Below are 13128 nucleotides of genomic sequence, written 5' to 3'. Positions count from 1 at the left end.
ATGGATCCCATCCTACCAGCCTTATGGTGGAATCCATGTCCTCAAACCAAAAACAAGTGCAGGACAAAACTCTACACCTTAGACAGTGTAAACTCTCCTCACTTGTTGGAGGAAACGAGGCAATCTAGCAAATTATTCATTTGACCTATCACGCATCTGGTTTAGGACAGAATGATTCACTCCCTAGAAAGGTCTGGTTCTCTCCATAAAGTGAGTCTAGACACTGAGCTCAGATTAGACAGCTACATATGAATGCAGATTAATTCCATGTTACTTGAAGGCAGGAAACAAGTCAGACAGATGGACAAGCGCAGTTCATGGGTGGAAGAGCAGAAGGAAGACAATGCAATGATAAAAAAAGTTGCTATTCAAAAGAAGTTTACACCTATGACTGTTTAGGTTGAATATACAAAGCAACAACAACAAAACCTTCAAAACTCACAGCAGTATCTGCCCAGCTGATCCAGTTATGGTGTAAGACTACTCCTGGATTTACTGGCTAAGGCTAAGCCCTCATGGAGCAGTGTCTGTAGACCTGCATCCAGCTGGCTGGGACTCAGGCAGGCATCTGGCAATAGTGATGATGGTGGCCACTAGTCTCAAGGTACGTGTCCTTGTCCTCGCCCTGATGGACCTTAGCAGTGCAAGATACCTGTTAGAAAAACCTTCCCAGTTTAAGACACGGTTGTTTCTTGGGAACCACAACTCCTGTGTGACAGAGGCACCGCTACCTCAAAGAGCCTTCAGATACCCAGACCCTGGCTATACTTCCAAGACTCTGGTCAAGAGCTTTTCTCCTCTACTGAAGTGGGACTCTGCTGCTTATCTGTCAGAGAAACACACCATCGGGCATGGTCTCACAAGATTTTTAACTTTAGAAAGCAGAACAAAGAGAGAAAAATAACACAGAACCTATTTTTAAACAAACCTTGAAACTTTGCTTAAAACCAAACCAATTTGGTTTTTTTCTTTAAATTATAAGAATCTCACAATTAAAAAACCTCCATCTCATCTTGAAATGTTCAAACCATTTTGCTTCTAAATGTTAAAATGAAAGATTTCAGCATTTGCAAATTATTTATGAGGGTTTTTTTCTCAATAATTTGGCCACTCTAAAAGTTGCAATTTTTTAATCCTTATCTCTTGTCATTCAGCATTCAGGGGAACCTTGAAATGGACTCCAAATGACTATAAGAAAATATTTAACATTCCCAACAAAAATAGATGGCTTTCAGTTTTTAGTAAGAGCAGGGAAGTTTATTCCTTGCAAACTCCTGCTTGGATCGACTCCTGTGAGCCTCCCTGGAGAGTGAGCTGTGTGTAACCCTGGGCTGACACCCACCACACTCAGTGACTAAGTCCTTCCACTAACTTCAACAAGTGGGATTAGGATTTTGATTCTGTTCAAGTTAACAAGGCTCTGACTGCCCAAACCAGGGTTTTGATCACCGAATCAGGAGCGAGGTTGCGTGCTAACTATGCAGTGATCTTGCTGTCAGTCTGGAATGTGTCTTGTGTCCCAGCACAGGGACACAGGAACAGGCACAGGCAGCACCTGTGCAAGGAGTGCAGTGGGGTACTCTGGGGCACGTACTTTCTTCATGCACTCACATTTCACAGGAAAGACGGCATGAAGCAAGGTAGCTTACACCTCAGGCAAAAAAGGGGCAAGAGACCTCGTATTTACCACGGGGAGCCTTTGTACCATGCACACAGCCAGTCATTATGGAGCAGGTGACGCACTATAAATTCACAAGCTAGTTTAATTTGCTACAACTTGCTCACTTGACCTTACCCATAGGCACTTCACTCTGTGAGAGCCAAGGCATGTCTGCCTGCAAATGTTCCCAGGCACTTTTATGTTTAAGATTTAAAGATAGCATAGCACAAAATTCATGATGCATGGAGAGATGCTGCTTCTTGAAGCACAACCCTCACCTGAAGAGCAGAGCACTCAGTCCCTAATTGGGACAGTCTTTTTTGCTATGCAGATCTGATGGGCTCTGATGACATGCTCTTCATGGAACATGTAAAACAGTCATAACTCAGAGGGACCAGCAGAGAAAGCTCGTTCCCAGTACAATTAGGTCATAACCAGCCTTTGTGACTGGAGTTTCAACACGATCATTTTCACATACACGGTTACCGATCACATCTCCGCTATAAATGGGACGCGTTACCAAGGAAGCTGTTTTTTCATGGTCCCACAGCATTATGGTTACTCAAATATCACAGCATAGCCCTGCCTTTGAGAGCTAAAAAGGACACTCCTGACAGATTAGAAGTGTAATTCAGACATGAACAGATCTCAAATCAAAGAACATGGAAGTACTTCTCAGGAGTATTTTGAGACTAAAATTGGACCCCAGGGCAATTAACAAATAAGGACTGTAGTACAAGTGAGCAACTGCAAATTGGCAAAACCCGAAAACCAGAAGTTGCCTACGTGCAATATCCTGTTTTTATTCCAAGAAAAGGTCATGCTCTCCCATCTTGCTTTGAAGATCAAGCAGTGAGAGATTACCCTTTTACTAGTCCTTTCCTGCAGGTTTTTAATTGTCATCCCTTGCTCTCTTGCATGACATAATTTGGTTTCCCTAATTCACAAATCAGCATAAGCTAATAAAACTGTTTAAGAGATGGCAGCCTTGTGCCCAAGTTGTTTCATTGTTTGCTATTATCCTCAACTAATCCTCCAACTCAAATAAAACTGTAATTCATTTCCTGCTTTATTCTCCCTCTACATGCAATAGTTTTAGACAGGTTCAATCCTGCCTCACCGCAAATGGGAAAGGCAAGGTTTTATCTTCCTGGAGTGTGCATGATTTCAATTACCTAATATGTGTATCATCTATCATGTCAGGAAAAAACTTCTAAATTATTTTCAACAGATTTAGCTGACTTTACACACAGAGAAGAGATTCTAATGGAAATAAAAAAATAAAAAAAAACCAAACAAAAAAAACCAACCAAGAACTTACTATCTTTTAGACTGCAAGTCAATAAAAGTTTCTCTACACCAGCCATGCCAAACTTTGTCCATCTGAAAACCTTCTAACTTTTTGTGTCATGTACAAAGGCTGCTGCTTATGTTCTGCTAGTGTAAAAATTACTTAAATCCCAATTATGCCTACTTTAATGTTATGGTGAATCAATATCACCTGAAGAGGTTTTGTTTGCACAAAAGAGGCAGACATCACTCTGATTTCTGTTCAGCATCCATGCCTCATCTGAAGCTTGATCCTTCACGGCTTTGTCATGTAAACAAACACTTCCCATGGCTTTGCATGTGCTCCACAGTGAAATGCTGAACTTCACAAGGTGTTACACCCACTTTGTGCAGGGTGAGTAACTGTATCTGGGTGCATGGGAACAGTAGATCAAGCTGTTAGTACTTTGCATATCCTGCAGGTCCTAAACCAGAAAAACAGCATGCAGATCATGGGGTTAAGACAAGGAAGCAATCCATCCTGCCTCACAATTTGTAGCAGAGAGAAGAACATCTATGTTGCCTTCTCCATCTCTGTGAACATGGGACATCCCAGCCCAGAACATCTTTCCTGTTGAAAAGCATCTCCAACAAGAGTGCTTACTCAGAGGGAAAATGCAGGACAGGAACACCTATCTGTGAAGAGGACAAAGACAGGAGCAGCACGTGGGGCTGAAAGGGCAAGGCTGCGGCTCACACCCTCCAGTGCAGGAGCCACTAGTGAAGATAGCCACTGATTCTGCACAGCTAACCTCAGCTGTGAGTCATCTAGAAATCCGAGATTTCATCTAAAGACCTTTATTCATCATTGCTTCACCCACAGCAGGTATTTTCCACGACTTAAGGCTCAGGTAAACCACCCCTCATTTTAGCATCAGTCTGTGCAAACAGACTGAGAGTTTTCAGCCATACTCACTGGACTCATCTGCCCTTCCACACCTCTTCATCTGGAAACCATGGAAGCAGCTTTGCTCCCAGAGATGTCTCCATGCTTGTTACTCATTCCCTGACCTCAACACCTTTGAACAAATGATTGGAAAACAGATGAAGGTTCATCATCACAGTAGTACTTAAGAAAAAATGCAGAACAGATCAAACTCACACTCTCCATTTACACAATGCCTGGTAACAATACAAACACCAATCTAACTAGGACCTTGGAGACATCACTTTTACATGAATAACAGCAATCACAACTATACTCCTTATTTGTACTTCACTAATACCCAGTTTTTCCAAAAATACTTGAGGTTAGACTGTGCTTTGCCTTAAGCTTCTCTTAGTGGGCTCAGTTCTAAGTTCCATGTGATTTTCCCCCAGAAGGAAAGTGCAGCATAAGGTATTAAAATCCCAAGTCAAGAGATAGGCTGTGGGTACAACATACAATGCCACCAGGTGAAAACTAAGAGGAGCTTGTTCAGGTTGTTTTGGCTAAGCAGCAACAGTGCAGACCCACAAGAAGAAAAAACCCTCACAAATGCCTCCTATAAGATGTCAATTATGTACTCCTTAATAAAAATCCATCACCTTACTCACATCAGCAGGCCCTATTTGCCACTTTTTCATGGCTATCAAAGCAGGAATACTCATGGGCGGGGGGGAAATTTCAATGTAGATCTACACTTCTCTCAGGATGCCAACTTTCTTCACTCTCATACAGGGGTTTAAAGTGAAAACAACTCTATTGTCTGGGTGTTTTGTAACGCAGTCATTTCTACAAGTCTTCTGAGCAGAAGAGATTGAGAAAAGAATGCAAATGGTCCACAATAATTCAGGCTGAGAGCCAGTAATGTTGAACAGATATAAGCAATAAAAATATCCACTCTGGATGCTTCTGTTACAAGACATAAATATTTCTCTTTTTCTTTTATGGAAGCTATCATGGAAAAAATGCAGCTCAGCTCTGAGTGGAGACAGTGAGCCTCCTGCATATTTGAAGAACTGCAGCACCCTATTAACTTGCTACAGATGAGAGCAAGCTCAAGGGCCTTAGTAACACGTACAGACACTTCTCACATAATGGCCACAGCTCTCCTGCAAAGATGGTGTTGAAGGGAGAATCCAAATGATGTGAGTGGCAAATAGTAGCAGCACCAAAAGCAATGGCTGAGATTTGTTTAATTGCAATATTATAAGTTTTTAATTTTAAAACCTCTTGATGAAGGCTGTTAATGCTACAACCCAGAAAACCAGAGAAGAAGCTTGATCTCTGGTGGCAGCAGCAATTCCAGGACGTGTCCACAGTACCAACTCCCTGGTGCCAGTAAGATTTGAGTTTGGGCCATGGCCTTTGCCTCACTGGGTTCAGCCACAGGTGCCCAGAGCTATTCATCTGCTACTTACACAAACTTTTCAGGGAACAGCTTCCCTGTCTCCTCTACCTGTGCCCAGGCAGGGTTGAGGAGTTACACTCACACCAGCTGCCAGGCTGGGAGGACACACATGGGCGCAGGCACAAACAATGCCACCACGTGAGCTGCGTTTCCTTAGGAAGCCAGCCCAGAACGCACCCTTAACCTTCTCCCTGCTTCCAGCGCCGCCACTGCTGATGCAACGTGATACAGAGCTGGAAAACAAAGGCACTATTGACTAACTTTTTTGTAGGATTAAGATGACTACGTTGGCTACAACAAAGATTTCAACGATTTCGACATGGAGCACTAAGTAACAGGAACATGGCTTGGCAGCAATTCCAGAGATTACCTGTTGAAACATTAATGACAAACATCTTTTGATGTGGGCTGCTTTATGTGGTGCAAAAGGCAGCGCTGTAATTATGCATTTCCTTTCTATGAACCTAGTATTTAGCACTAAAGCATTACTGGGGGGGTGGGGGGGTGTGCACGTGTATGTTTGTGCACGTGTGTGTGTGTGACAGGAAATACTCCACAGCTGAGCCTGCGATTTACCAGGGTGGCTGCACATAGTAAATCTGCACCAGTGGAGCTCAGCCGTTTCATTCATCCTGCACCAAGCAGAGGGCTAAAACAATTGCCATGCTTAAGACAAATGTCAGCGTGAGTCATACCAGCCGGAGCGCAAACATGTTTGCTGTCGGGTGAGTCAGAATATCACATCCTGAATTCACAAATCTTCCTATAAATAATAATTTCTGAAATTGTTGCATTTCTTTAATACAATGCAATGTATTAAAGTATGATGCCAAATCCATAAAGGCTTTCCTGACTACAGGAAATGTTTTTTCTCCTGTTTCCTTTTGCTTCTTATTGCGTGTATCTACCTACACTGGTAGGTTGTCTGTGGTACCTGAAGTGGTAATTGCATTGATTCACACTTAGGAAAATGCAAGCATGGCTCAAAATAGGTCCAAATGAGAAACAGCCCCCGTTTCCCCAAAAAAAAACCCCAAACCTAAATACAAGCAGTAGGACCTTTCACTGGATATGCTTTCTGCATCTTTTCTGATGCCGTAATTCTGACAAGCTTTAGCATGTTCAGCATTCAGAGAAAAGGAACGTCATGCTGGCGTGAGACACAGAGGAGCTGAGAAAAGGGGTGAGAAATGCTGGAGAAGTGGTGAGAGAGGCCAGGGCAGCATGGTGCATGTGAGCAAGGAGGGACAGTGCCTGCACTGTGTGTGCACCCACAGCTAAAGCACCGTGCCTGCTTCGGGGAGTGCTCAGCCTTAATATACAGCGTGCAGAGATCATTCCTGCCCATGAATATGAACATACCTGGTAACAAAATTAATGCACTGTAATAATTGGCAATGATTATCCTTGACTGCCTCTAATTCAGGAAAGTATCTGAATCACAAGTTACGCAAGTGCCTTTTGAAATAGGGCTGAACTCCAGGATATGACCAAATTTATGCAGGAGAGTCCTGATAAAGATATGTGTCATGTCTGTGAGCAAGGGGAGAAAAAGTGTTTTGGGTAAGGTTGTTGGGGGGGGGGTGTTTCTAACTTGATTTTCAGTTGGGAATTTATTCTCAGCTTACATGAAAGGGAATTCATACACATACAAATCTCCTTACATCAAATCAAGACAGTCTTGCTTTCTTCTAATTGTTTTGTGGAATAACCACTCAGAAGTTCATTTCTGTTATCTTTCTCAAGCAAAATAAAAGGCCTTTTAAAAAAATTTTATTGCTAAAACAATGAAATCCTCCTGGGAATGACTTCGTTATGGAAATCAAGTGACAGTTTCTTTTATCTAGCCAAGCAGCAAGTCTGCATTTATAAAAGGCATTCTATGCACAAAGTACAGTGAGTAGGAGGACATGAAAATGCTATTTTTAAACCAGATTTCAGCGTTCCTCCCATACAGATTTCCTGGAATAATAACAGCAACAACAATAATGATAATTAATAATGCCAAAAAAGGAGTATCATCTTAAAGGTGAGTGGCATGTGAGAAAGCAACTTGTAGTTAAGGACTTGTAAGATTTAGGGACAAATAAAAGGTTCTTTCAAATAAACTGGCATTGTGCCGTGAATGCCATAGGATTTTCCCCCCTAAATTTCATACTGCAATTTCTTTTCAAAAAAAAGGCAATAAATTAGGATCATGTGCAGCATATGCTGCATGTCTACCATTTGTTTTCTTGCAGCACTTGTTATTTTCAGAAACACCACTAAACGAGAAATTAACTGTGGAGCTAATGCTATCACTGTGCTTGGGTAAGTGACCATGGAAGCTTTTGGAGCTGGGAAAGAAAGGGAAAAACCCCTGAAAAAATCCAAGGCCAAGCAATGTTTTCAAATGCAACAAGAATATGAGTACGATGCAGACTTTGACCCAAAGCTTAAAAGAAGACACTACAAAAGATCTTTTTTTGCTCTGCTGGCCTTTGGACCTGTCTCTCAGGACATTCACAGAGCAAAGATATTGAATTAACAAACACAGAGAAAGTGTGGGTCAGATCCTTCCTCTGTGCCAGGAATACCTATCTCCACCATGCTTGGAGTGCAATTTTCTGAGGGCAGAAGTTAGCCCCAGTTACCAGAAGAGTGTTACTCAATTGTGCTATTGTCTACCAGTGGTAATTAGAACAAGAGTCTGCATTTCACACCTAATAAAAATGAACGAAAGTGAGCAGGCAGTAACAAAATGCCTGGGACGCCGAGGTGCAATGTGAAGCCCTCTGGCACTTGAGAGTAGCCCCACACTAGGAAGCCCCCATTTCCCACGAGGTTAGAGCAGGCAGAGAAATCACACACGCTGCCGTCCCTCTCTTACACAGCTCTAACACAGACACACGCTGCAGCCCGGCACTAACTCGTCTCTACCTCGGGAGCACCTCCCAACACACGCCCGCACACAGCTCCTGCTCATCCCCTGGCTCATGCTGGTGCCATGAGGTACCAGCCTTGTCCAAGTGATTTTCATCCACGTTTTTAATCCAGAGCAAACTTCTCAACAGCAGTAGCATGGAACGTGGAGGAACCAGCAGCCCTGGCATGCTACCAACCCAGTGAAAAATCTGCCACCTAACTAATCAGGTACAGTCTGTTTCTGAAAGATATTATTTAAGGACCATTCAGGGCATGTTTGGAGGCACTTCCACTCTCTCACTCTCCTACAAGACAAATTTTCATGTCATTAACCTTTATGTGCCTTTTAAACAGTAAAATGTAAGTCTATTAAACCACAGAGTTTCAATTTGATATTTTGATCATCTCCATCTGCTTATTGGGAAATGTACAGTGGTAAGAGAGGAAAAAAATAGGTATGACAGGAATAAATTGGTGCCATTTTCCATTTTTGTCCATTGCTTGCTGCCAAACATGCCCACTGTGGTCACTTGCCTCACTCGCTGCAAGCAAGCGCTCAGCTGGGCACATCACCAATATTTAACCCTCAATAAAATTAAATCCCAATAATGCTTTGCACTCCTTTAGGGTTTTACATACCACAAACACTGTGAAAAAAAAAATTACCTGCACGCTCTGTAACACCCCTGCAAGGTAAATTGAGTATTGTTATTCATACCTTATGCAAAAGACAATTTCACTGCAGATGGGATAATTGACCTGCCTAAAGCTATGCAACACAGGTGTTCCTGTTTCCTGGTTGTCTATGCCAACAGACCCGTTTCAGCCTTTTCTGAAATTCAGGGTGCGTTCTGCCTTCACTTCTGCCTCTTTCAGCTGCTGAGGGAAAGCAGGAGCAGGTTTCTGTATCCAGTGGTAAGAGTGGTACACAGGCGCTGTGAGAGTGGTTCCTAGCTGCATTGCCCTGGTGGGACCAGAATCACCAGGACTGCAGCACTGCTGTTTCTACCTCCCTGTGGTAAGCAAGGATTAGCTGCAGAAAATTATTTGATCTATATTTGGTCTATAATAATTTACTAATAATTTGGTAAAAGGAACATTAGAAGCCTTTTTTACAAAAGTTTTCACTTCAAAGAAAATATTTTTTCACTACCAAGTTTTAGCTTCTCTGAATGTCTTCTAGTACTGCAAAGAGGACAGTAGAGGACTCAGCAGTGTGCCACACACACTGTTCCTCTTACTCCCTCTCTCTTTCCCTCAACAGTAGAAAAGGGTAGGACTAAAGAAACAAAGGTTTCATCCCAGACAAATGACAGCAGGGCAGGAGCAGTGCCCACTGCCTGCTCCCGTGGGCTGCAGCCACCCCTGCTCATTGTCACATGGCAGAAACGCCACACTGGGCTTGCCTTCAGCCAGCACTTGGCATATTGGATGGACCTGGACTGTTCAATCACCTCTTTGAGGTGAAAACCCTCCTAATGTCACAGGCAGGACAACAGATTCATGTAGTCAGAGATCCTGTTACAACACCAGCTGTTCCTCCTGCACCACGACCAACAGGCACAGTGTAGGTGAGACCCAACCACGCATACTGCATTAGAAATTAAAGGTGTTTTACCTGTAAAATATCTGTACACTTATATGCAGTGACACAACTAAAACAGAAATGTAAACACTTGCCCTGTGGGTGCAATTAATTATCCTAGTTCAAAAGAGGGCTTTTACTGGCAAAGCTCATCCCTGTTCACAGACCCTGTAAGCCCTACCTTTGATCAAAGCAGTTAAGGCTGGAAAAGCACTTGAATACACTGATCAGCTCCTGAGCTAGGACAAGGCTTAAGTAGAGGGGTTAATCTCTCACAACCTCTCACTTTTAACCACGTTAGGTTGGACCAGGGCCAACTTGATGTAACCAGATCCTCAGGCCGAGCTGCAGGTTTTGATTGCCCTGAAACCGTAGCTCAAGCCAAAGCCTCTTTAGCTATCACACCTAAGAGCACTGCCACCCCTGCAGATCAGCAGATGAGCTCCATGGTTTAAGTGGATTAGCTATGCTGAACATTTCCACTACATCCAGTGCCCCTGTTCAGCGCTTGAGCTTCAGTCAGCAGTGATCTTTTACACAGCTGCTCCAGGAGGTTTTGCTGCAGAGGGCAGAGCTGGGCTAAGGAGAAGCTTATGCTGTCCCCAGGCTATAGGAGAAAGACAAGCCTGGAGGTCGGGCTCTGTGGGCACCTCATGGAGCTCAGTGAGCCTGTAGTGTTCTTGGAAGATCACCCCCTCCCACATCCTCTCTGGCACCAGAGTTTGGGGTTGGCTTCCCACTACATTGTGTGGCTAGGATGAAGAATATAAGCCTAATACACTATACACCACCTTTCCAGGACTTCTTATGCAAAATCCTCAGCAGTGGCACATAGCAGAGCAGTGCATAAACCACCTCAGTAACAGGATGCCCTCCTTATACCGTCTATCTTAGTCTGGGAGGAACAGCTTCTGCCGTGTTTTAGCAGCTACAAACCTCTGTTCCTGCAAACCTCGCAATTTCCCAGGTACACCGTATCGTTCTCTCAGCCACTGCTCCCAAAGGCAGCAGGCAGAAGTGCCGCTAACATAGCATCATCAGTGAGAAGCTGTAACAGTGTGGGGGAATGTGGCAATTCATGGATAATGTCTTCGACCAAAAGGCAATTAGCAGTGAGTTTAAATGCAGCAGCAGAAGGGAGTGGTTTCCTAACAAAACAAGCCTTGGTAAAAAACAAAAACAAAAAACCACCCTAAAACTTGCTTTCTTCAAAAAGCAGCATTCTCAGGACACTGAAAGCATGTGGAAGAAAATACCTCTGTGAAGCTTTCTGTAAAGATTATTCTTTACAGACACACTTGGCAGCCCTTTCTGCTCCATCTCCTAATGCTATTGAGTATAACTATGTTAAGTCAATAAGCAAAGCCATTCAAATGGGGTGGTGGTTTTTCGGGTTTTTTTTTTTTGAGGTTTTCTAGGCCAAGAAAGGAAGCAGTGCAATAGGAAAGTTTTCAGAAGTGGGAGTTGTGCCTGCCTTGCTTCTAATTGTAGTGAAACTGTCAGCCTCGGCGTTGTGTTTCAAGACTTTACACTTCAAAATCATTCCCTCTGTGCTTTGAATTGCTATACTTTTAAGCTAACTACTTCTAAAAGTGCTTTTTAAGAAATGACATCTTCAACCACATTTAACATTGAGAATAAATCTAAATTTGCAAAGTCTCATTGGGTCCCTGAAAAAGTGTAGATTTTTTTATTGTACTTGACAGCCAATCTCTTGGAAAGTATCTGTGTAGAAATTTAGTTTAAATTACTTCATATCAAGACATTTAAGAGAAAATGGGGGGTTGCTATAAGTTAAAAATAATTATGCTCTTTTTACCTTAGATAAATCACGAACACTCAAGCAGCAAACAGCATCAAAACCAATTAGTAACCTTACAACCTACCTCTGTGCAGACATGTATTAATTGTATTTCAGAATGATCTACAAACACACATGGCTAAAACAACCGAACGAGGCTGACTTGCTTTCCTCCCTTGTAAACCACCAAAAGTGGAAGCAGGTTCAGGAACTATGGTGAGAATTACAGGCACTAATTACCTGTGGAAGGATGTTCTCTGCCTCTGATCACCAAACTCTGGGAATCCCCCCCAATCTATGCCAGAATGGTAAAATCGTAGATAAGCTAAATTTCTCTTCAGTGTCCAGTCCTGTAAGGAGACAGATACCTGCCAAACTGCAGGGAGCTGAGGGAGCCTTGCACTTTCCAAGTGCTCCTGCACATATTTGAATGGCAGGGTAATTAGGAGGCCAAGCTCCTTTCATGCTGTCATGAAACACAGAATATTTATGTTGCTTCAGCATTAATGATTTTAAAATATGGAAGATCATTTCAGTGGAGTAAAAGCAGAACCAGTAATATTAAGATATATTTACACTCGGCTGCTCAGTGTGGTAAAACTAATTCAGGGTAAAGGTTTACTGCTAAATTCTTGGGGAGAGACAGAGAATAGGCAAGTAAGCAGCTCAGAACATGCAGGCTCAGAGTCAGCTCAGTCAGGAGGAGCTATTTTCTACCTAGTGTGATAGTGCCCAGCACAAGCAGGCCCCAAGAATGACTCCAGTTCCCAAGTAATACTTTCACCAAGCAGAAAATTATACTGTACCTTGTGGGGCTGAAAAACTTTGAAGTATCATCTCGAGGTCTGCCAAAGCTGTTCCAGATGCCAGGTTTCAATTTAAGCCCATCTATTTTTCATATCCTTCTCCCAGACTGCTGTCTCCCCGGTTTAAAGAAGGACAGCACACTACTTACTTAACCCGGAGGAAAAAAGCTCCTATGGCTGCTTGGGAATTACTGCCCTCCATAGATTCTGGAAATCACACTAATCACCTTGCAAGGAAGTCCCACCCCACTCTTTGCTCCCCACGTAATGGATGCTTGGCTGGGCTGACCTGAGGTGCTACAAACAAGCTCCTGCATCAGCACTGGTTAACCCAAACCCTTAACCAGACAGGAGCAATGATGGCAAAGAGCCTTCTGTTCCAAACTCCAGCACCAGCTCAGGCAAGAAGTGAGGAAACACAGCCGTGTCTCAAGGGAAACAGCTGAGCTATTGCAAACAACTGCAAGCCCTTTGATTTAACCAGAAAGTGCCCAACCCAATACTAGTTTCCAAGTGGAAAGGCTGCCCCTAACTTACCATACAGACTCCAGCAGAGGTGGATCACCTTCTCAAATATCCCTTGTCTGCCACAGCAGTCCAGCAAACATTTCCATCTAATCATTCCCATAGTCCATGAATCCCTTCCTGGCTTGGCACAAGGTGAGTACAAAGTTTTTGCTGATCTTGCATTTATAGTAATTTCCCCCTCC

The 13128-nt window shown here is 43.2% G+C and overlaps 1 protein-coding gene across 11 annotated transcripts in view; it reads right to left on the bottom strand.

The window, feature by feature from the left end:
* Positions 1-13128, bottom strand: part of ATXN1 (ataxin 1) — a 223761-nt gene that overhangs the window by 94545 nt on the left and 116088 nt on the right. The gene's annotated exons all lie outside the window — the stretch shown is intronic.

Source organism: Prinia subflava, chromosome 1, assembly GCF_021018805.1.
Source record: "Prinia subflava isolate CZ2003 ecotype Zambia chromosome 1, Cam_Psub_1.2, whole genome shotgun sequence".
In the NCBI taxonomy this organism is placed as follows: domain Eukaryota; kingdom Metazoa; phylum Chordata; class Aves; order Passeriformes; family Cisticolidae; genus Prinia; species Prinia subflava.
Note: the sequence above shows the minus strand (reverse complement) of the source record. Positions and strands in the feature narration are given on the sequence as shown.